This window comes from Atta colombica, unplaced genomic scaffold (assembly GCF_001594045.1).
Source record: "Atta colombica isolate Treedump-2 unplaced genomic scaffold, Acol1.0 scaffold112, whole genome shotgun sequence".
Lineage (NCBI taxonomy): Eukaryota > Metazoa > Arthropoda > Insecta > Hymenoptera > Formicidae > Atta > Atta colombica.
The window spans coordinates 288,680-289,306 of NW_017259198.1; positions in this window are offsets into that span (position 1 = coordinate 288,680).

Below are 627 nucleotides of genomic sequence, written 5' to 3' on the forward strand. Positions count from 1 at the left end.
ACACAGTCCGCAAAATATTGCAGACTTTTGCTTTACACATACGATAATTTACGCGTATTATACGTATACATGGTATATTCTTTTTAATTTATTTTTGTGAGAAGTTTAAGTCATGTATCATTATTATCAATTGTGAGTGTATCATTAATAATCGTTGTGTTAGCGAGAATACTCGACAAATAATAAAGAAATAAATTTAATTATTCAGCCAGATAAATTTCGTCCACGTGACTAAACTTTTATATTGTTAATTTATCTTTCCCTTTTATTTCATAACTTTATGATACCTCGTTCCTCATACATACATGTGTAATTCGCGCGTATTTATTATTTCTCTAAATTTATTGTACTTTATATTCACACGGTATTTCAAATTTTACATTTGAAATAATTTTATCATCAATTCGTTTTTCTCTATTGATTTTAATTGATTGTATTATTTCTCGTATGTGCAAAAATATTCAATGTACAAGTTCGTGACAAATAAACGCAATTGTACGACTTCTTTTATTAGTGAGAAAATTAGCTATTTGAATAATAGCATAATTTTTTTCAAAATCAATATATATTTTCTACATTAAATTTCTTTATTTTATAAAATGTTTCATTATGATCCAATAAATCTAT